This window comes from Abramis brama (genome assembly GCF_963993115.1).
Source record: "Abramis brama genome assembly, chromosome: 15".
Classification (NCBI taxonomy): Eukaryota; Metazoa; Chordata; class Actinopteri; order Cypriniformes; family Leuciscidae; genus Abramis; species Abramis brama.
In genome coordinates, this window is record NC_139977.1 from 37,460,870 (window position 1) to 37,485,189 (window position 24,320).

At 38.3% G+C, this 24,320-nt stretch overlaps 1 long non-coding RNA gene across 1 annotated transcript; it reads left to right on the forward strand.

The window, feature by feature from the left end:
* Positions 1-13,296: 13,296 nt before the first annotated feature.
* On the forward strand, positions 13,297-23,337 carry LOC311096839. The gene is made up of 5 exons (XR_014609139.1): positions 13,297-13,584; positions 19,094-19,196; positions 19,940-20,027; positions 22,109-22,222; positions 22,550-23,337. It is a non-coding gene; the product is annotated as an uncharacterized lncRNA (long non-coding RNA).
* Positions 23,338-24,320: the final 983 nt, after the last annotated feature.

Here is a 24,320-nt window from a genome sequence, read left to right on the forward strand (position 1 = left end):
TTTCTATCCCGGTGGGGACTTCAACCTGAATGCACACAGACTCATGGGGACTCATGTCACAGTGGGGACCTAAATAGATGTCCCCATGGGTAAACAAGTTTATAAATCATACAGAATGAGTTTTTTTGGAAATGTAAAAATGCAGAAAGTTTTCTGGGATAGGTAGGTTTAGGGGTAGGGTTAGTGTGAGGAGATAGAATATACAGTTTGTACAGTATAAAAACCATTAAGTCTATGGAGAGTCCCCACAAAGATAGTAAACCGTGTGTGTGTGTGTGGCGTGGGCGCGATTGAACAGTGGACACATAAAAACATACTCCGTCATTATACAGGACGACATTCAAACTGCAAAGTGTTAACTTATATTTGTGTACAGTCACAATAAAACACAACATTGTGCTTTTGTAAAATAATTCCAAGCAATCCACCCCCCGAAAGGTGCTAATTTTAAAATGAAACTAAAATGCTCATGGCTTCCATAGGAATTCATTTGAAACGCTCGCTCAACCACTATCAATGTCAGTGCGGACGAGCATATTTTACTTTCGTTTTTAAGTTGGCGATTCAAAAGCCCCCAGCGGTGTCACACATAGATTAACCAGTGGTAAAATATTCTCAACGTCACAAACCTAGTATATTTTTATGTAGATACAATAGGCCTACCTGATTTTGAACACAAGAGGGCAGTATAGCCCTATGTATGACTTGACTTTTATGGGACTAAATAGTACAATTACTATTTTTAAACTTATAAATAATTATTAAATTGAAAAAAAGAATAAAATGGGTTTAGTTGTGATATTTGTATACTTTTATATAGAAATAAATGTTTTTTAATTACATTTTTAGAAGATGAGGCTTTTAGTTTCCTTTTTGTACATTACTTTAGTCCCTCACTATAGCAAAACCGTTTGAGATGTTTAATATCCGTTCACAATTTAGCATCTTTAATGTATTTTCATCATTTTGAAAAAGTTTGGTGTGAATAAAATAAACCAGTTAGGAAGAGTAGCTAAAAACTCAGAGTCTGAAATATCCAAAAAATCCACATTCAAACCAAAATATCTGACTTCCTTTTGCTCTGAGCTAATGACTGTAAATTAGAAAGTTGTCTGACTCGATGAGACCAATATATATACTGATTTTTGGAACTGTTGGTAAAACTAACCCCCCCACTTTTGTCAAAAGCATGTTGAAAGTGACACACTTCCTGCTGCCAGTTGGTGGCGCTATAACTTTGGCTCACAATAGTTACATCCATCTGATCAGCCTCTTACCACGAACACACTGGTGAAGTTTCATGAAGATCAGTTAATGTATGCAGAAGTTATACCACTTCGTGTTTCTCTTTTCTCGCCATAATTTCGTTTCCTCGCCACGGCCAAACCGTTCGAGATATCAAAAATCCGTCCGCAATTTAGAATCCTCAATGTCTTGACTTCATGCACACCGAGTTTGATGGGGATTGGATGAATTCTCTAGGAGGAGTACTCCGCATTCCACAGCAAGCGTTTTCCAAACAACCCATAATAGCCGACTTCCTGTTGGGCTGGAGTAAAACTTGACCGGGGGAAAGTTGTTCGGCCCGATGAGATCTATATGTGTACCGAGTTTCATATTAATTCATGCAAGCGTGTTTGATCTATGGACCAAGTTTTGGGACCCCTTTCAAGGGGGCGCTGTTGAGCCCCCCTGCCACGCCCGGGTACCAGCTTCAGCCCGTCCCTGATGGCAGGGGGTTCTGACTTGTGTGCAAAGTTTCAAGAGTTTTTGAGCATGTTAAGGACCCCAAAAGCCCCTGAAACCTTGATTAACAATACAAAAGCAATAGTCAAATCCCCCCTCCCCTCACACACACAGAGACACAGAGAGAGGGAGAGAAAATTCTTCAGAAAATCCATATTCAAACCAAAATATCTCTCTTCCTGTTGGTCGGAGATATATCATGTAAATTAGAAAGTTGTCCGTCTTGATGAGAACAATACACATACCAAGTTTTGTTGCTGTTGATAAAACTAACCCTCCCACTTATGACTAAAGGTGGCGCTACTGAGCCCCTCACCACGCCCGTTTCTGAAACTTTGCACATGTCTACGGGCTAATAAATGTGATGTGTCTGTCGAGTTTCATGCAATTTCAAGTATGTTAAGAGTCTCAAAAGCATAAAAAAAGAATATTAAAGTTTGATGCGTTGCCACGGCAACAGTATCTAAGATATCAATAATCATTTCACAGGTTTACATCTGCCGTGTGTCTACATTCTACACATAAAGTTTGAAGCAAATCTGGTAAAAATAAGACAGTGATTTCAAAGCATTTTAATAGTGATGTACTTCCTGCTGCCTGTTGGTGGCGCTATAACTTTGACTCACAATAGTCACATCTGTGCGATCGGCCTCTTACAACGAACACACTGCTGAAGTTTCATCAAGATCAGTTAATGTATGCAGAAGTTATAACACACTTCCTGTTTAATTTTTTCGCCATAAATTCGTTTCCTCGCCACGGCCAAACCGTTCGAGATATCAAAAATCCGTCCGCAATTTAGCATCCTCAATGTCTTGACTTCATGCTGACCGAGTTTGGAGGAGATTGGATGAATTCTCTAGGAGGAGTACATTAAATTCCACAGCATGCGTTTCCAAACAACCCTAAATAGCCGACTTCCTGTTGGGCTGGCGTAAAACTTAGAGCACGAAAGTTGTTCGGCCCGATGAGATCTATATGTGTACCGAGTTTCATATTATTACATGCAAGCGTGTTTGATTTATGGACACGTGTTCGGATCCCGTTCCAGGGGGCGCTGTCGAGCCCCCCTGCCACGCCCGGGTACCAGCTTCAGCCCAGCCCTGATGGCCGCGGGTTCTGACCTGTGTGCAAAGTTTCAAGAGTTTTCGAGCATGTTAAGGGCCCCAAAAGTGCCCGAAAGGTTGACAAAATAATAATAATAATAATAAATATAGCTGCGAGCAGCGATTACGGGCCCAAGCCGGTGGCACCGCAACCCCGATGCCTTTAGTTACCTAATATACAGTATATATATAACAAAAGATATATACATTATATATATATCAGACAAGTAATATTCTCTGTCTTGTCACTTCACAAAAAAATGGTACAAATTGTACTACTGACTATTTAAACAGAGCAGTGTAATTTTGATAAGTTAGGTTGACTATTTTATAATTATATTTTATTAGGGCTATAATGAACAGGCTGCGATGTCAAGATTGCAATGCTGGTGTGTGTGTGTGTGTGTGTGTGTGTGTGTGTGTGTGTGTGTGTCGTGGGCGTGATTGAACAGTGGAGACATAAAAATATACTTTATGGTGCTAACTTTAAAATAGAAATAAAATGCTCACGGCTGCACGGGAATTCATTCCTACTTCCATAGGAATTCATTGAAAAAGCTCGCTCTGCTCCCAACCATAATCAATGTCAGTGCGGACGAACATATTTTACTTTCGTTTTTAAGTTAGCGATTCAAAAGCCCCCAGCGGTGTCACACGTCGATTAACCGGTGGGAAATTTTTTATCACAGTCACATCCCTAATATATTTATATATAAATACAATAGGCCTACCTGAAAGAGAATTTTACTTGCCCGACCAGAGTATATCCTGATTAGAACGTCAATAACAAAAAAATAACTTGGGAATCACTAAAACGAGAGATTATTCTAATTTCATTGCATTCATTTTAAGTTGCAATCAGCAGTTAATAATAAATGTATTACTGATCAATGGTAACAAGGTTGCACTGCTGAGGCTCATGCAGCTTCTCCAGGAGAATTGTAAACAAATGAGCGCAGCACACAAAAAAGCAACCCAGTTAACAACATACTGACTATAAAAATTACAAATATGGAGTTTTTATATATTTTATAACATATGATAGAGTTAAGCAACCTCACTTGACGAGTAGGCAACTATTTCCTGAATACAATCACGATTGAAACTGTGACATTGATTTCATACAACAGGTTAATAAACAGTTACAATTAAGTCACTTACATTTTAGATGCAATATTGACTGTTTTTGTTCTGTTTCAGCAGCAAAAATAGTTAAACAAAGATCACAGCAGAACCATCGCGCATCTCACAGCAACTTGTTTTCTCATTACTGAATGATTCAGCATTTTGAACGAATCGGTTGACTCAAAGATTCAATGGTCAATCCATAAACATCTGTCTCAATCATGAATGACTCAGTCATTCGAACGAATCGTTTGAATGAATGAATCAATGACTCGCTCATTAAGATGGTCGCCTGGCGACACCTAATGGCGGTTTAGTGTTATGTTTAAAAGTATCATTCTTTCCAACGTGCACCATTATCAATGTCCGTGCGGACGTCTTTACTTTCACTTTTATATTAGCGATTTAAAAGCACCCGCTCGTGTCACACGTCGATTAACCGATGGGAAAATATCCTCACAGTCATATACCTAATAAATTTATATTTAAATACAATAGGCCTACCTAGTAAAACGTTTTATATACTATTTTGATATCCTTTTGGACACAAGAGGGCAGTATAGCCCTATGTTTGCTTTTTTGTTGAACCAAATAGCACTAAATAGCCTGTTTTTAACTTTTTCATACTCCTTGAATTGCAAAAACAGAATAAAATGGGTTTAGTTCTAATATTTGTATAATTTTATATAAAAATAAATGGTGTATAATTACATTTTTAGAAGTTATGAGATGTTTCCTGCTTCCTTTTTGACATTAATTTAATCCCTCGCCATAGCAAAACCGTTTGAGATATTCAATATCCGTTTACAATTTAGCATCATTAATATATTTTTATCATGTTGAAAAAGTTTGGTGGGAATAAAATAAACCTTTTAGGAGGAGTAACTAAAAACTCAGAGGCTGATTTTGCAAAAAAATCCACATTCAGACCAAAATATCTGACTTCCTGATGGTCGGAGCTAATAAATGTAAATTAGAAAGTTCTCCGGCTCGATGAGAGCAATATACAAACTATTTTTTTTTACTGTAGTTAAAACTAACCCCCCCACTTTTGTCAAAAGCATTTTGAAAGTGACACAATTCCTGCTGCCAGTTGGTGGCGCTATAACTTTGACTCACAATAGTTACATCCATCTGATCGGCCTCTTACCACGAACACACTGCTGAAGTTTCATCAAGATCAGTTAATGTATGCTGAAGTTATAACACACTTCCTGTTTCATTTTTTCACCATAAATTCGTTTCCTCGCCACGGCCAAACCGTTCGAGATATTCAAAATCCGTCCGCAATTTAGCATCCTCAATGTCTTGACTTCATGCTGACCGAGTTTGGAGGCGAATGGATGAATTCCCTAGGAGGAGTACATTAAATTCCACAGCATGTGTTTCCAAACAACGCTAAATAGCCGACTTCCTGTTGGGCTAGCGTAAAACTTAGAGCAGCACTTAGATGTGTGTACCGAGTTTCATATTATTACATGCAAGTGTGTTTGATTTATGGACACGTGTTCGGATCCCGTTCCAGGGGGCGCTGTCGAGCCCCCCTGCCACGCCCGGGTACCAGCTTCAGCCCGGCCTTGATGGCCGTTGGTTCTGACCTGTGTGCAAAGTTTCAAGAGTTTTCGAGCACGTTAAGGGCCCCAAAAGCCCCTGAAACCTTGAAAAACAAAAAAGCAAATCTCACCCAACAGACAAATCCCTCCCACCCCTCACACACACACAGACAGAGAGAGAGAGAGAGAAAATTCTCCAAAAAATCACATTCAAACCAAAATATCTGACTTCCTGTTGGTCGGAGCTAATAACTCTAAATTAGAAAGTTGTCCGGCTCGATGAGAACAATATACATACCGATTTTTGTGATTCTAGGAAAAACTAAGCCCCCATTTTTGACTAAAGGTGGCGCTACTGAGCCCCTCACCACGCCCGTTTCTGAAACTTCTCACATGTCTACTGGCTAATAAGTGTGATGTGTCTGTCGAGTTTCATCCAGTTTCAAGCATGCTAAGAGTCTCAAAAGCATTATTTTATTTTTTTAAAGTTTGAAGCGTTGCCACGGCAACAGTATCTAAGATATCAATAATCCTTTCACAGGTCTACATCTGCCGTGTGTCTACATTGTACACATAAAGTTTGAAGCAAATCAGGTAAAAATAAGAGGGTGATTTCAAAGCATTTTGAAAGTGACACATTCCTGCTGCCAGTTGGTGGCGCTATAACTTTTACTCACAATAGTTACATCCATGTGATCGGCCTCTTACAACGAACACACTGCGGAAGTTTAATCAAGATCAGTTAATGTATGCAGAAGTTATAACACACTTCCTGTTTCCATTATTCGCCATAAATTCGTTTCCTCGCCACGGGCAAACCGTTCGAGATATCAAAAATCCCCTGGCAATTTTTCATCCTCAATGTCTTGACTTCATGCACACCGAGTTTGGAGGCGATTGGATGAATTCCCTAGGAGAAGTGTTTCAAATTCCTGAGCATGCGTTTCCAAACAACTCATAATAGTCGACTTCCTGTTCGGCTGGCGTAAAACTTAGAGCACGAAAGTTGTTCGGCCCGATAAGATCTATATGTGTACCGAGTTTCATATTATTACATGCAAGCGTGTTTGATTTATGGACCAAGTTTTCGGACCCCGTTCCAGGGGGCGCTGTCGAGCCTCCCTGCCACGTCCGGGTACCAGCTTCAGCCCGGCCCTGATGGCCGCGGGTTCTGACCCGTGTGCAAAGTTTCAAGAGTTTTCGAGCATGTTAAGGGCCCCAAAAGTGCCCGAGAAGTAGAAAAAAATAATAATAATAATAACAAATAATCCTACCGAAAACAATAGGGCCTTCGCCCTTTCAGGGCTTGGGCCCTAATAATAATCCTACCGAAAACAATAGGGCCTTCGCCCTTTCAGGGCTTGGGCCCTAATAAACGGAGCAAAAACAATAGGGTCCTCTCACCATCGGTGCTCGGGCCCTAATAATAAACGGAGCAAAAACAATAGGGTCCTCTCACCATCGGTGCTCGGGCCCTAATAATAATCCTACCGAAAACAATAGGGCCTTCGCCCTTTCAGGGCTTGGGCCCTAATAAACGGAGCAAAAACAATAGGGTCCTCTCACCATCGGTGCTCGGGCCCTAAATATGGTTATGGTTACACTTAAAATAGTTACAAAATATATGTATGAGATGATGATAACTTATATTATTAATTGTACCCAGCATATATGAAAAATGTTACCTGAGAGAGAGAGAGAGAGAGAGAGAGAGAGAGAGAGAGAGAGAGATAGAGAGAGAGAGACAAAGAAAAGAAGAGCCCCCAAGAAAGGGACCCAGAGAAGAAGATAGCCAGAGCATCAAAGAGGCAGAGCAACAGTTTCAATCTTCTTTTATCCTTTCCTTGACCATGTGACTAAAACCCAACTGTGAGACATTCAAACTGACCAATCAGATAATTACACTTCCCCCACTGTACTAAAGGTGTGACAATTCATCGACCCCCGAAGTACAAACATTTGGCCTGCGGGCTTGATCACTATCAGCCCCCCTGTGCCTTAGGAACTCCAAATGGTCCTTGTGGTAGAAAGAGGGGGTAGAAAAACAGTCAAGCAAATATCTTTGTTCATTTAAAATATCTTGACTGACTTCCTGTTTCGAATGCGCATGCGTCGCGTCTGAACGCGTTGTTGTCTTTGGAGCTCCATCGATTGATTTATAATTCTTGATTTCTCTTTAAACTCACTTACAACGAACATTTTCTATTTTTCCTCACCTCATAGTTACAACGCGGACTGTTGAGCAGACGCGTCTCAAGCCTATTAGTGATCCAACGTCGGATACTCTTATAGGTTACTCCTGTGGATCACGGCTGAACGCGTCTTCTCCACACTCACTTACAAACAAACATTTTTTGCCTATCGTGCGTCTACTCTACACCTGTACCACTAAAAAGACGGATTATATCCAAGACTTCAGTCATAAATTAGTATTAATATTGATAGCATCACTGGTAGCATCGTTGCTAACTTAACTTACTGTCCATCTGTTAAAATGGCGAATATATCAGATGTAAGTAGTCTACCTTTTGGTGCAGGTGAGGACACATTTGAGCTACACGCGTCGCAGTCTGAGCTGGAAGCTGTTGAGAAACAGATCCACGACCTTTTAGTGAGAAAAGCCGAGCTGATAGACCGGCGGTTAGCTCTTGAAACATCACGCGCCGATGAACACAAATCAGTGATCAACGTTACTAACCCGCTGACTCCGACCTCGTCTACTCCGTGCGTTACTCAGCATCGGTCACGAGCGTCGAGGCCGCGATCAGCTATGGTCTCGTTTACGCCGGCTCCAACATGCCACCACGAAGCCTGGATATTTCCGCAGCGGAAGACGCGAGTCAGGTCTAGACCAAGAAAACTCTCTCCGACCCTCCCAGTTTTCGAGATATCCACACAAAACCGCTTCTCCCCTCTTCGCGAAACAGAACGCGATGCTGTGATCATCGGTGATTTCATCGTTCGACACGTACACGCTACGTTAAATAAAAGTAAGGTGCATAGTCACTGCTTTCCTGGTGCTCGTGTTTCTGAAATCGCTGCTCACGTTCCCGAGATTCTGAACGAGCGCGTCGGAACTGTGGTCCTGCACGCGGGAGGGGCCGACATCAGGCTGCGCCAGACAGAGGTTCTGAAGAAAGACTTCAGGAATCTGATCGATACGGTACGCAGCACATCGCCTGATATAACGATCATTGTGTCAGGACCGCTTCCCACGTACCGACTAGGTCATGAAAAGTTTAGTAGATTATTTGCGCTAAATGAATGGTTAATATCATGGTGCAATGAGCAGAAACTGCTCTTTGTAAATAATTGGAATCTGTTTTGGGAGCGTCCTAGGCTTTACCGTGCTGATGGCTTACACCCAAGCAGATTCGGATCGGATCTTCTGTCAGATAACATCTCCAAAATGTTAAATACCTTTTGACTAGTAACCAAAAGTCCAAATCATAGTCTCTGCTGCACCAAATTAACTGATATAAATAGTGTAGAACATTGCATAGAAACTGTGTCTATTCCTCGTTTAGTGAGATCAAATAATAAATCTACTGCAGGATCTAGAAAAAATCTAATTGTTATTAAACCAGAAAATGTTGCTATTAGTAATCAAAAACAATTTCTAAAGCTAGGTCTTCTAAACATTAGATCACTCACACCTAAGGCAGTTATTGTAAATTAAATAGTCACAGATAATAGCTTTGATGTACTTTGCCTTACTGAAACTTGGCTTAAACCTAATGATTATTTCGGTCTAAATGAGTCTACTCCATCAGGATACTCCTATAAGCACAAACCCCGTCTGATTGGTCGTGGCGGCGGTGTTGCAGCGGTCTATAGAGATATTCTCAATGTTACTCAGAAAACGGGTTATAAGTTTATTTCGTTTGAAATACTTGTACTAAATGTTACGCTCTTAGATGTTAGAAAAAAAATCTATATTATCTCTAGCCTTGGCTACCGTATATAGACCGCCTGGGCCTTACGCTGATTTCCTAAAAGAGTTTGCAGATTTTCTCTCAGATCTATTGGTCAATGTAGATAAAGCATTAATTGTTGGAGATTTTAACATGCACGTAGATAATTCAAATGATGCGTTAGGGGCTGCGTTTATAGATTTATTAAATTCCTTTGGGGTCAAGCAAAACGTCACCGGACCAACTCATCGTCTTAATCACACACTCGATTTAATTATATCATATGGAACCGATCCAACCGATATAGATATCATTCCACAAAGTGATGATGTCACTGACCATTACTTGGTAACTTGCATATTACGTAGTGCTGTAATATGTCATGCTGTGCCGCGTTTTCGACCAGGCAGAACAATCCTTCCATCCACCATAGATAATTTCTCAAATTGCTTATCTAATCTGTCTCAGCTGCTGCCTGAACCCAAACAAACAGATGAACTAGAAGAACTAACTAGCACTATGAGCACCATTCTCTCTAGAACATTGGATGTTGTTGCACCCATTAGATTAAAAAAGGTCAGAGAGAAAATTAAAGCACCATGGTACAATAATACTACGCATGTTCTAAAGAGAGAAACCCGTAATTTAGAGCGTAAATGGAAACAAACTAATTTAGAGGTCTTTAGAATTGCGTGGAAAGACAGTATGTCACGTTATAAAAAGGCCCTAAAAGCGGCCAGGGCTGAGCACCTCCGCAAACTAATAGAAAACAACCAAAACAATACTAGGTTCTTATTTAACACCGTGGCTAGACTAACAAATAAACAGACGTCACCCGAACAAAATATCCCGTTACAGTTTAGTAGTAATGATTTCATGAACTTCTTCACTGAGAAAATAGAAAACATCAGAACCACAATTGTAAACGTTCAATCCTCAATCGCACCTTATAATTCAGCCTCAATTATCCCCCCGCAAGAACAATTACAGTGCTTTACAACTATAGAACAAAAAGAGTTAAATAAACTTATCACTTCATCTAAAACAACAACATGTTTATTAGATCCTATACCAACTAAACTACTGAAAGAAGTGTTACCTGTAGTGGAAGAGCCTCTCCTCAATATTATTAACTCGTCTTTATCTTTAGGTCATGTTCCAAGAACATTTAAACTGGCAGTTATAAAACCTCTCATTAAGAAACCACAATTAGATCATAATAATCTAGCAAATTATAGACCCATTTCAAATCTACCTTTTATGTCTAAAATACTAGAAAAAGTTGTGTCCACCCAACTGGGCTCTTTCTTGCAAGAAAATGATATCTATGAAAAGTTTCAGTCAGGATTCAGACCGCATCATAGCACTGAAACTGCGCTCGTTAAAATCACAAATGATTTACTCTTAGCTTCTGACCAAGGCTGCATCTCAATACTAGTTTTACTTGATCTAAGTGCTGCGTTCGATACTATAGATCATACAATACTCTTAGATCGACTACAAAATTATACTGGTGTTCAAGGACAAGCATTAAGCTGGTTTAGATCATACTTATCTGACCGCTACCATTTTGTCTATTTAAATGGAGAAAAATCGATCATAATTCCAGTAAACTATGGAGTGCTGCAGGGATCTGTGTTGGGCCCTCTGTTATTCTCAATATATATGATACCACTTGGAAATATTATAAGGAAACATGGAATTAGTTTCCATTGTTATGCTGATGACACTTAAATATATATTTCATTACGGCCGGATGAAAACGCTAAATTATCCAAATTGACAGAGTGTGTTAAAGATATAAAAGATTGGATGACGCGTAATTTTCTTTTATTAAATCCAGACAAGACAGAGGTAATACTTATCAGTTCAAAAAACCGCCCACAGAACCTCTCACAATACAACTTTGACATCGTAGGATGTCCTGTTACTTTATCCTCTACAGTAAAAGACCTGGGTGTTATACTCGATTGTAACCTGTCTTTTGAAAATCATATTTCGTATGTTACAAAAACAGCCTTTTTCCACCTTAGAAACATTGCTAAGCTACGTAATATGCTATCAGTTTCTGATGCAGAAAAGTTAGTTCATGCATTCATGACCTCGAGACTAGATTACTGTAATGCTTTATTAGCCGGTTGTCCTGCATCCTCAATAAACAAGCTACAGTTAGTCCAAAATGCAGCCGCTAGAGTTCTTACTAGATCAAGAAAATATGATCATATAACACCGATTTTATCATCACTACATTGGCTACCTATAAAGTTCCGTATTAATTATAAGGTATTGCTACTGACTTATAAAGCCCTAAACGGCTTAGCTCCAGTCTATTTAACGGATCTTCTATCACCCTATAATCCATCGCGCTCTTTAAGATCAATAAATTCAAGGCTTTTGGTCATACCTAGGATATCCAGATCCACCAAAGGAGGGAGAGCATTTTCACATTTGGCTCCAAAACTCTGGAATAGCCTTCCTGATACTGTTCGTTGCTCGGACTCACTCTCCCAGTTTAAAACTAGATTAAAGACGCATCTTTTCAGCCAGGCATTCATATAATATTGTTAATCTCACAGTTTCAAACTACAATCCGGCCTCTAGTTCATAAATGCCAGAGGAGAACTGGCCCCCGACTGAGCCTGGGTTCTCCCAAGGTTTTTTTTTCTCCATTGGGTCACCTGATGGAGTTTTAGGACACCATTAGGTCACTTGATGGAGTTTTTCGGTTCCTTGCCACTGTTGCCTTTGGCTTGCTCAGTTGGGGATATTTTGGGGATATTTAATTTTATTCTATCAATCAATAAATTCCACTAGAAACAAACTTTGTTGTATTATTTTATTTTAATACTGTGAAGCTGCTTTGATACAATCTGTATTGTGAAAAGCGCTATACAAATATACTTGATTTGATTTGATTTGATTTGATTTGATTCATTCATATTAACACACGAGGGAAATCATTGTGGTGTCCATGAAGATGTGAAAAAATAGGCATAAATCTAGCTTACACGTTTACCCAAATTATCATACGCCTGTTTAACCGAAGCTAATCTGGGCGTGTTTCTCCATCCCCAATGTCACTCCTCTGTGTTTTACGGCCCTGACGAGAACGTCGGTCTCCTCGGCTGTGAACCGCTCCTGGCAAATCCGCCGTTATAATAGCAATCCGCCATGGAACAAGCGCGCCTGCTCTTAAAGGGAATGTGAGATGTCGCTCTGATTGGTTTATTTCACGTTACGCCCAAACCACACCTATGAGTAATGAAGCGACTTCAGACCAACACATTTTAAATTTGCATCGAGAGAAAGTTACTTGCGTTTCGCGCTTGATGCCTGCGTTTCAGATCGTTAAAATAGGGCCCTCAGTGTAAAATGTCATGGAACTTACTAGTCAATTTCCTCTGTATAACAGTTTTCTGTATATCTATAGATGATTATATACAGTCCTGACAGTAAATATTAAGATGGATGGTTTGAAGTGGTCAAATTTCTAATAATTATTCATGTGCTGTATGATAATGCATCTAAACCTTTTCACTGTCATAAGGATCAGTTGAGCTCCTCTGGATGATGCATTATCATCTTTATTGTAATTACCTTATTAATAAAAGAGCCATATTTGCAGCTCTGCCACTCTGACATACTAATCACTGGACAAAAGTTTTTCAATGATCTCAACAGCTTTAAAACTAAGAAATGAGTCTGCCTCAACCCAGATTCAACTGCAAAGTATATATTAGAATGAGCTCATCCCCGAAATATCTTAATTATCACGGAGAAGAAGGAAGTCAACAGTTATATATTGATTCCTCACCATTAGTGATCACGTGTGTGTTGATCACATTAAGCCAGAGGAAGCGTGTGTATCTGTGTAAGAGCGAGGAGAAGAGCCGAGAACATTACCACTCTGAGCTGTGTGTCTATCTGGATGTTTCCTCTTATCTGCTCATCACAATGTGTCTAATTGAGGTGAAGTGTTTGTAGTTTTACTGACTGTGATGAGTGTCCGCTAAACTGATACTGAAACTGATCCTGCATCAGCCTATATAAGAAGCCAGAGGAGGAGTTTAACCTTCACACTGTATACAAGCTTAACGATCTCTCAGCGCTGGATGTCTCCTCTCTTCTGCTCATCACAAGGTAACTAAAACACTTCATCTTTCATTGTTTTGTAAAGAGATTTTTCGGTTACACTTTATTTTAAGGTGTCAGTGTTACAGTGTAATTATATATTTATTTTTTATTTACCTTTATTTTACCAGTAAGTCTCAATGAGATTAAAATCTATTTTACAAGAGAGACCTGGCCAAGGTAGCAGCCATAACCTACAGTAAGACAACATTATAAATACAACAAATGAAAAAATAAAAATTAATAATAATAATACTATATTAGAACATAGTATCCTCTCAACAAAAACAATCACAAGCCTTCATTACCACTGTCTTTATGATGCCTTTAAATTCACCAAGAGACACCAATCTGTCTAGTTTTAGATCTTTTTTAAGCACTGTGTGATATTAAGCAACTACATGTAGGCTACTTACTATAGGGTTAGGGTAGGATTAGGGTTTGGTTGAGGGTAAGTTGCATGTAATTATGCATAATTTACTGTTATTACTATGGTAAGCACATGTCATATATGTAAGGTGTTGGAAACTTTTCCTTCATCAAAGCAGAGACCAGGAGACTTGGTTCTTTCTTCAGCAGGATTCTTTATTGAGAACACGAGCTGTCGTAGCTGCAGTCATCAAGTCTATCGCTGCAGTCATCAAGTCTAACTAGGGAAGTAGACATTGTAGTTTATATACATTTCAAGGGGACTGTCATTTTCTCGTGAGAGGCGTGAGTCATCTGTTGAATGAAACACTTGATACTGTGGATGCATGTACGCCAGTAGGAGAAACAACAGCAGAATTGCTATTTCCTTGATCCACAGCCAGGGTTTACCTAACAAGTTTCCGAACCATGAAGAATTATCTTCAGTCATCTGGTGTAATTTTTCTGAAAGATCAAGAATACTGAATGGAGAATGATTGACAGCCACAGAGGGGGGAAAACGAGTTTCCGTAAAAAAATAAAAATAATTCACAATAATTGAAATAAATTATTTTCCACAAGTCATTTCAAGTAAATAGGCACAAGTCCGAGTCAAGTCTAAAGTCACAAGGAGCAAGTCTAAAGTCAAGTCGAGTCTTTTCTGAGATCTAGTCAAGTAAGTCTCAAGTCCAGAAAATTGCGACTCGAGTCTGACTCAAGTCAAGTCATATGACTCGAGTCTCCCACCTCTGGTGGTCACTGTCTCAAAGAGCATGCACAGAGTCGAAATTAAAACAATTCCCCATCGTAAGTACACATTGATGGCCTAAGACACGAAACAAGCGGTTTGTGTGAGAAAACGAACAGTATTTATATTGTAACACAGCCACGTCCAAGTGATCTGAGGGCGCGCGTGCAGGGTTTACCCTAACAAGTTTACGAACCATGAAGAATTATCTTCAGTCATCTGGTGTAATTTTTCTGAAAGATCAAGAATGTAGGTGTTAACGAATGCTGTAGCCAAGGCGACATCTAGTGTATATATCTATGCACCAGTCTGCACCAGATCACTTGGACGTGTGCTGTGTATAAGAGGTAAAAACTATATAAATACTGTTCGTTTTCTCACACAAACCGCTCGTTTCGTGTCTTATGCCATCAATGTGTACTTAAGATGGGGAATTGTTTAATTTGGACGATGGGGAATTGTTTTAATTTGGACTTTGTGCATGCTCTTTGAGACAGTGACCACAGACCTGCATGAAATGACTGACAGACAAGAACGGTTTGACCTAAAAATATAAAAATTGAAACTACTGCGGAAACAAAGACACCTACATCTTGGATGCCCTTGAGGTAAGCTAAAACATACCAAAATTTAATTTCAAAGTGAACTATCCCTTTAACCCGGTGCAGCACTCAGGGCCGATAATGGTGCAGGCTTCCCCTTGCGTTGTAAAAATGTAATCCAAGGCCACTCTGTTTTGTAAGATCATTATCAGCGAGAGTGTTCGTGATGTTACCCCGGGCCAAAGCCATATCATTGGCCAATTTCTGTACAGAATTCGATAAGCTTCTGACTTGATCAAGGGCCTCCATGACACCATATGACGGGATTAATGCTCCAAGAGTTCTTGACCACCATGTTTGTGCACAAGTGAGTCCTAGAATGCAGCCATCTTCTTAGTTTGTGGTAGGAGCCAGTGATGCGCGGGTTGATCTGAAATGAGCGGGTGCCTGCGGTCACCCGCGGTTACCCGCGGTTACGAGTCATCCAAAAAAATATTTTTAATGATATTCGGGTCGCGGTCGGTCGGGTCGTTTGAAATAAAGATGCCAATTAAACCTTTGTAATTTATATAGTTCTAGACACAATTTTCTATGAATACGTTTTAAATTTAATTTACACTTTATTGGCTGAATAACTGGCGCGAAGATGACGCACGAGCTCAGTCTGCAGGTAGAGATGGAGGCGGCAAGAGAAAAGGTGAAGACTGGGGAGTGGAAGCTCCGCAAATACACAAATAGAAAGAGCAAAGTGTGGGAGACATTTGCCGAAATAATGAAAGATGATGACCAAAGTGCTGGCTTTGTCATGTGTAGGCTACTTCTTGCGATGCTATTTACACATTTGATAACCACAAAACTGGCACGACCAACCAGGCACGGCGCCAGGATTCCAGTTTTGGATAAGCCAGACCAATTGTGGGTGGGCCTTAAATTAAAAACGTTAAATAAAAAAATAAATAAAAAACGTTACCCAATCACTGCTTAACCTAATAAAAAAATATTGACTAATATAGCCTACTGTTATATTATCTGTGCGTATACATAATATAGATTTTAATAGCTTGATGCTCTTTAAATATTGTGTTGCATTGTTAAAGTAAATCCGCGATCGCTCTCCATGGTTCTGACCAAAGAAGAGCGCTTTGGAATCTCCATTATGCATACCTGGGCTGCATTTTCCGATAGTCTTTGTCTCTTAGCGCGCTGCGATAACTTAACTAAAGGTGTACTACCACTAAAGGTATATCATTGCTAGGCGTCTTCAGGGCTATCATCCACTCGCGAGGCAGAGGCGCTGAAAGGCAGAGGCGCTGGCGCCCTCCTAGCAACGGCGCTGTTTTTGGTAAAACATGATTTTGACGACTTCATTAAGTTTTGTTTTATAGAAAACTCTTTTTAAAAGATTTTCGTTTTGTATAAATTGTATCTTAATTTTGAACAATGTTTTATCAATCAATTGCCCGTATTTATTAAATAAGCAAATATATAGCAGACAAAATAAGGCGCCGGTACGATCACTGCATGTGAACTGGAGGGCGCCGAAACTCAGCTTGTGCCTCACAGATTTGATAAATATAGGCTATATATTACAGAAAACCAAAATAAATAGGCTAGCCTACTCTCTGATTATGTAGGCTAAAATCCATATGAAATGTGCATTTCTCTCTGGCGTTCATGGCGAGTCCGCAATCTCCGCATTGCAGCGACACAGAAAACACCAGTTTATTAATAAACAATTAAATGTCTCCTTGCTAATTTAGACACATTCATAATCATTACTTTAACCGGTTCTTTGTGGCAAGCTTTATGCGTGCGGTCATTACGCTTATAGGCTAGCCTATTTAAGTAATTAATTTAATATAAAGGGGCAATATGTCCACGAATGGCTTAAATGAACAACTAGTCGACTAGAAAAAAAATTAGTCGGAGGCAACCCTTATTCCACATATTCATACCAGCAGGCCATCTGGGTTGGGCGAGCGACCGTGAGCGGAGCGGAATATTCAGAAATGCGCTCTCCGCTCACGAGCTCTGATCGGAACAAACCCGAACCTCACTGTCTGCTGAACTTGCGCAGAAACATCAAAATAGACATAGCCAGCTTTTTAAAATTGTTTTTAAAACTAAACATTTAGACTATTTTAGTACAAATTATGAGCTTATATTGACGATTTTTTATAATTCTTGACAAAATTAGAATATTAAGTTATATTAAGACGCTACGATGAGCATTATAGCTACTTTTAAAAAAATGCGGGTCAGGAAGCGGGTCGGGTACAATATTTTCTTTTTCGTTTTTTGCGGTCCGAGTTGCGGGCGGGTTAGTTGAAAACGTCGGTCGGGTGCGGTTTGTTTATACATTGACCCGCGCATCATTGGTAGGAGCTGAATTTTGTAGATGTAGAGGGATGGGTTTTCTGCTCCTACTGAAGGCGGGTGTGGCATGCAAACATTCTTTTCAGCAACAAGTGCGTTTCTTGACATATTCATCAGCTCTAAGAACATGTTGTTTCTGGAGTCTACACTTTGTGCGTTGTCCATGATGGTTAGTAGTACGACAATCTTGATCATGTTGATGGATGACTGAAGGTTCCGTATGTGAGTCTCTGCGTTGTGTATTTTTTTCTTTTTCTTTTGTGATAGTTGGCTCGGCAGTGGGTCTAGTTGTTTCTAGAGGTTGTGGCTTCATATGCAGGTGAGGAGGTCGGTGCATATGGGTCTCGGGACAGCCATCAAGTGGTATCTGCACAGAGGAAGAAAGAAAACAAGAGACAGAGCAGTATTTGTTCAAACACTAGGGTTGTATCCTTTTCTGAGTCTGCTATTGTTGTTCCTTCTTTCCCTATTTCTTAATTTCTGCGACACCTAAAGAACAGTGAGGAAAGGATGGACTAGTGGATGGGGGAAGCCTATGAGGGAGTCTTCACCGCAGGGTTGGCCCCCGAAGCCTGTTGCATTCGGTTCTTCCCTGGGCTCCTCACTGGTCTGTGTGTCCTATTCTGTCCCTGTAGGTGATTTGCAAACTTTACTGTGCAACATCTCCATCTTTCAATGAAAACATCAGTCATAGCAGACATCATAACCCATAGAGGATGGATGAGTGAATGGCTTGTGCTGTAGCATAACATTTAAGGCTGTAAGTCTACTTAACCAGTGCCCCCCAAAGGAAGGCTGAGACAGTCACTTTCCTTTTGTTCTATTAAACAAAAATAAGTCTTTCATCTTTGTTGTAAGTTACTGTTAATGTTATTGTTGCATAAACTTCACATTGCAGTTGAACTGGTGCTAGATAAATGGTGAATATTATAATATTTAGACCTGTGTTTACTGTTAAATACTGTGTTTGTGGATATTTGATATTTGCCATTGTAGATATGTATAATATGGTAACCATAATGTTTCATATTTTGGAGCGCGCTGTGTGTTTGAAAAGCAAAACGCACCAAACATTAGGCTTCATGTTTTTACTCCAATCTCATTTCATAACATCATAATGAATGGAAACATTGTAACATATGATAATCAATATATTTTTCTGTAGCGTAGTTGTTACTGAAGTGTTCATTTTTAACGATTTATAGGCTGCTATATGTTATTGTTATTATTATTTTATGCAGCACTGCACGTAGCCTATGCCTACAAGGCACAACACACCTGGTGTTCATTATATATTGTTGGAAACATTTGTGTGTATTCTGTGAATTTTAAAAAGCAATTTTAACCAGAAAAATCTAAAATGTATTCCCAAAATCGTGCTGCCCTATAGTTTCTCTTGATATCAGTATGTTCACAGTTTTTTTCTTTTCTTTTTTTTATACAGGGACCAGAGGCCCCACTGATGAGTCCTGCTGACTTCAACATTCTCATGAGTCTCTGTACATGAACATGGTAAATTGAAAAATCAAACACCTTGGAAATGAAAGGTATGTACAATGTTTTTAGGAATGGCACAAAGGTCTCTGTCTTTGTATCATTGTTTTCAATAATGTGCTTTTTTTGTCATTTGTTGTTTATCTATGGATTATGTTGTGTTGTAAATAAATCCAAACAAATTAAAAAGCCATTCTTTTTTAAATCTCCTCATTCTTTGTGCAAGGTTGCTCAGAATGACAGGGCCTGATAACTCCTAATAGGGCCATTAGGGGAGGGTCTTTGTCTTTCTCAGGTGTAAAACCATTAATATTCAGGATGTGATCATGCCTATTCTATTCAAATGCCCATTTCTCGTTTGGATACAGTTAGTATACTTTACATGTATCACTACATCACACACAATAGTGGAACATTATTAAAGCGTAGTGCAGAATCAAACTAACTCAACGTTTACTGACGGACTGATGCTGTGATTCACAAACATCAGTGTCTGGAATGAAACTGCAAATAAACATGTAGTGATTTTGTTTTCAGTAGTAAAAGTTGTTATAATATTTTGTCTTTACTGATGTTTTTATTTAGCCCTTACTGCTTAATCATAATTTGATAAACTTACAGTATGACAAAATCTGAGTATTATATCACTGTATTTCTGGCTATTCACATTTTCCTTTCTATAACACTTGTGGCTTTAAATGGGTTTATATTGTGGAGTTTGGCTGATTGCTGATGCGGTTGCATGTGCATTAACTGCTAATGGTGTTTAATGCATCTTTGTTTGGTGTTTCTGGAGTTAATTCAGGCTATAAAAGAACGTGAGCAGCTCATAAACACCAGCATCTCCTGATGAGCAGCGTCTTCCGTCTTCCGTCTGAGTCCCGGTAAGATCATGTCGTCTCATGTGGGATTTATTGTGTCACTGTGTTTCAGCCTTTATTCAAACGTTAGCACATGTTGTTCAGCTTGTTGACTCTCTAGTGTGCTTGATTATGTGTAGAATAAACTAAAGAAATTAAGATTGAATTGTTTAACCCTCAGAGAGTCCTCGGTCACTTCTGACTGAAAAAGTTTCTGTTTTGAATTTTTAAAAATCAAAGCTTCATCGGAAGGTTATGATACTTGGTGACTTTTATGGCATTAGGTATGTGAATACAAAAAAAAATTGAGGTCATGATCCGAGCATGCTAAGTGGTCGTAAAAAAAATAGTCACACTCAGTGTCTTCGGTCAAAAATGACCGACCCATAGGAAATGAATGGGAAATTTACAAAAACACAAAAATTCTCTGAATTTTTGTCTGTACAATCTACAAATCGGCCATGATTCTAAAAAAAAGTACACCGCAGCAAAGGGGTTACACTCTACAACATCAAGAGTGCAAAAAATTCACACCCACCTACACACACACACATACAAACACACTTTTATACACATACACACCAATAAATTCAGATTACAAAAAATCTGTTTTGAATTTTTAAAAATCACAGCTTCATCAGAATGTTACGAAACTTGGTGACTTTTCTGGCATTAGGTATGTGAGCACAAAAAAAAATTGAGTTCATGATCCGAGCATGCTAAGTGGTCATAAAAAAAAATAGTCACACTCGTGGTCTTCGGTCAAAAATGACCCCCATAGGAAATGAATGGGAAATTGACAAAAACACAAAAATTCTCTACAAATCGGCCACGATGCAGAAAAAAAGTGCTCAGCAATGAAGGGGTGAAACTCTAAAACATCAAGAGTGAAAAACATAACATAATTAATAATTATAATTAATATATATATATATATATATATATATATATAATAATTATTAAAATTATTAAAATAATAATTAATAAAATGTTATAAACCTTGGCAAAAAAGTATTATTTGAGAAGTTCAAAAAAAATACATTCAATCCACATCTTAAAAGTAAGAAATTTGGTCCAAAAACAACTAGAATTCACAAGCATCTCCATTTAGAGCTGTACAGGCATCTAGTGGTAAACCCATGCAATAACATGATTTATTTGACAAGAAAATTAAAAAAAAAAAAAAAAAAAATTAATCATTATTTTCAATGGCAAAAAATGGACTATAAATAATGCATAAATATTAATAAGTTCAGTCAAATTGTCTCAAAATACTAAATTAAAAAGAATAAATATTATAGAACAAAAATAAATTGCATTGGTTTTTACTGGGATGGAGGAAGTTTCATTTTTAGGTGTCCGGTCACTTCTGACCGGGAAGGCACTGAGTGTGACTGCTAAACAAAGACTCTCTGAGGGTTAAAGCAGGTTTGGAAGTTTTCTTTAAGGTCCTGTCGGAACCACTTCCCATTTCAGGTTCTTGAGATTAATTTGATGATGATGTGATCAGCCCTTAAACTTCATCATCTGTCTTGTAGTTTGATGTTCATTATGATTCCAGGTAAGATAATGAGATCATCTCATCCGTGAGTTTATATAGTCAACTATGTATTTCAGCCTCTGGTATCACTGTGATCATTTGCACATAAACTAGTTTCCTTTAATTAACATTGAGTGTGATTTCAGTCAGTCAGCAACACAGATTTCCATTTCTTAAAGAAAGTAGTAGAAAGAGTATTTGTGCTTTCTCTCGCGATCATTCATGGGTTTCTGATTCTACTGAGGATATCAATAAACACTGAGTGAACTTTAAAAATGAAAGCATCAGATATAAAGCGTTTTCATATTCAGTCGTCGTAGTTGAGCTGAAGCATTTGTGAAAGTTAGACTGTTTTTTTACTCAAACCACCATTGTTAGTTAAAGAAGTTCACTTTTAAAATGAAAATTCTGTCATCATATACTCACCCTCATGTTGTTTCAAACCTGTATGAATTTCTTTCTTCTGCTGAACAGAAAGGAAGATATTTAGAAGATTATCAGTAACAGTATCAGTATCAGTTTTCCTACATTAGATCCACAAGCTTTAAGATGTGTGTTTTTACAGTGTGTACAGTGAATGAAGAGCAGTGGAAACTTGTGAAACATCTGTCAGTCTGTGTGTTGCTCCACAAACTTCTCTTCTTGACCTGCAGACGAAACACACACTCCTGTCAGTAACGTAAGTTCTTCAAGATTTACTCCTAGTTTAATAAACCATTGTACACTTGCAGCTGTGCTGGACTGAATATTCAGAACAACAGCATTCAGAATATTCTTGCTTCTGTGATATTGTTCAAATGGAGGATTTCCAAACTTTAATCTTACATTTCACGTATTTAAAGCTTTCTAACATTACACACATCTCCTCTAAAGCAAACTGAGGAAACTTTATTTCAACAGTCACACAGAAAACAAGTTATGTCATATATTTTTCCCTAATGTTTTTAATAAATTAGTAAATAGTAAATTATAATTTTTTTTAACTAATGACTGGTTTGTTATTTAGTGTTGCCTGTCAAGATTTCATGAAACAATGGCCAGCATCAACGGATCAAGTGGAGTAAATTATTATATCAACGCCAGCAGATCAAGTGGAGTAGATTATGAAGATGAATTAACCCGTCAGACTGAAGAGTTTATCATGAAATATCCGTTTGCAGCAGTAATATTTATCATGATCATTCCAGCCATTGAGATTCTAGTCATGATCTTAACTCTGTTTGCGTTGTGTGCTCTTATCAAATCTGATCAAATCTCCACTCCAGTGTTTGTTATTCATTTGATTCTTTCAGATCTCATTCAGATGATTTGTATATTAATATCGATTTTCATAAGGGATGTGAGTTATGCATTATTGTATAGTTTGATTGTGGGTCTGTATTTTATGGCATGTGTTGCTTTTGAACGATATCTTCTGGTTTCTCATCCTATCTGGTACAGATCTGATCATTCACTAAACGTCTGCTGTCTCGTTTCTGTGATCATCTGGGTTGTTCCTCTGTTCTTAACAGTCACAGACTTTAGCGAACTGACCATACCGATCATCTGTTTAATCCCCTACCCGATAATCATTCTGTGTTTTGTTGGCACTTGTCGCGAGTAGTACTTATGGGACGGCTTGTGTCAAAATGATTTACGACTTTGACCTTTTGGCAGGTTGAACTTCCGGTGACCTTTATGATTGACGGGTTGAACTTCCGGAATGCGGTCATGGGATTAACCTATTGACCCTGCTAGCCTATCGATCATGTTGTTTGACAGTTAGTTTTGAACTATGACCTATCTAGGACTAAATCATAATTTTGACGGTTAGTTTTGTCCTATTTAAATAGAACAGATGTTTTTTGCCGTTTGTTTGAACTTTGTCCCAGTTATATGTGTGTGCTTGTGTGGTTATATGGCTTGTGTCAGAGACCTGCGCCCCCACCGCAGTGAAAGTGAGAAGCGTATGTCACACAAAATAATCTCATCCTTTAAAATAAAACATACATTGAAACCAATTATTTTAGATGAATACAAGTGTATAAAATAAAAAGCTACTAAATCCAATTATTTTAGATAAAAATTACATAAACAATGTACTCTTTAAAAGTGTATAATCTAAAGCAATTTAACTAAGGTTGAAAATATTCTGTTCTTTTAAAAGCTTACTAAAACCAATAGTTTTAGCTGAATAAAAGTGTATAAAACATTCTATCCTTTATATTCTATCCTTTATATAATTTATATAATATAAATTATATAATCTAAGGTTGAAAAAAAAAAACATTCTATCCTTTAAAAGTATATAATGGAATGCTTACACAGTATATCTTACAAAAAAGAATAAAAATAAAAATCTTCTTACATGTTTGTAAGTCGGACGGTCTCTGACTTCAGTGATCAAGATATCAGGGGGTGAAATTATAATCCTAAAAGTTTAAAAATGTTTTAAAGTTGTAATAATGCTTTTAAAATCAATGAATTATTAAAAGTGGTAAAACAAAAACACTCCTTTCCTGTATGAGCTCACCAGCGTCTATGCACGCCCCCTCTCCGTCTGAGCTCTGACCCCCTCCTTTGCATACTCCTTTGCATCGTGAAATCTCACACTAACAAAAGTTGAAAACATACCTTTAAAAGTGTATAATATAAAATAAAATATCTTGCTAAAGTTGAAAAACATACCGTTCCTTAAAAGTATAATATAAATATCTTATTGATCCAATTATTTTAGTTTTAGATGAATAAAAAATGACTGAGTTAAAATTAACACATCAATGTCCATACCACTGATG